The sequence below is a fragment of the Charadrius vociferus genome, unplaced genomic scaffold (genome assembly GCF_000708025.1).
Source record: "Charadrius vociferus isolate BGI_N301 unplaced genomic scaffold, ASM70802v2 scaffold616, whole genome shotgun sequence".
In the NCBI taxonomy this organism is placed as follows: Eukaryota; Metazoa; Chordata; class Aves; order Charadriiformes; family Charadriidae; genus Charadrius; species Charadrius vociferus.
Genome location: NW_009648690.1, coordinates 6,812 through 7,413, shown reverse-complemented (window position 1 = coordinate 7,413; position 602 = coordinate 6,812).

The following is a 602-nucleotide window of genomic DNA, read 5'->3' as shown; positions in this document are numbered from 1 at the left end:
GTGGTGAGCCCCGGGGACACTGTCACCCTCGAGGTAGGGCAGGGTGTCAGGGCACCCCCCACACCCCAGGCAGGGCACTCACCCCCTGTCCCTGCCCAGGGCACGTCCCTGCCCCAGGTCCCGCAGGGAACCGTCACAGAGAGCCTGCGGGATGCGGAGGGGGACAGCGTGAGGGGACAGAGCTGTGAGCACCCCACACCGCTGCAGCATGATGCCCTCCCACCCCTGTGCCCCACGGGGGACAGGTACAGGGTGGGCATCACCACCCATCATGTGCACGGGGCTGCTGCCATGGCAGAGGGGGAGGGTTGTCCCCTTTCCAGCAGCACCCCGACCCCCATGTTCAAGAAGACCCCGTGGGCACACCCCAGCCATGGCACGGTGGCCCAAGAGGAGAGCACGGCTGTGCCTGCGGCACCGAAGCCCCGAGGTGGCCATGCTTATGGGTGCCGCGTGTCCCAGCAGCACACACCACGGGCCAGCCTGAGCGCCCGGCACTCCTCCCCAGGCAGTGGGACCAGCACAGAGGCAGCGGTGGCAGCAGGCAGGGGTGAGCCGAGCGGCCGGTGGGGCTGGGTGGGTGGCTGTGCCCTTGACGGTGC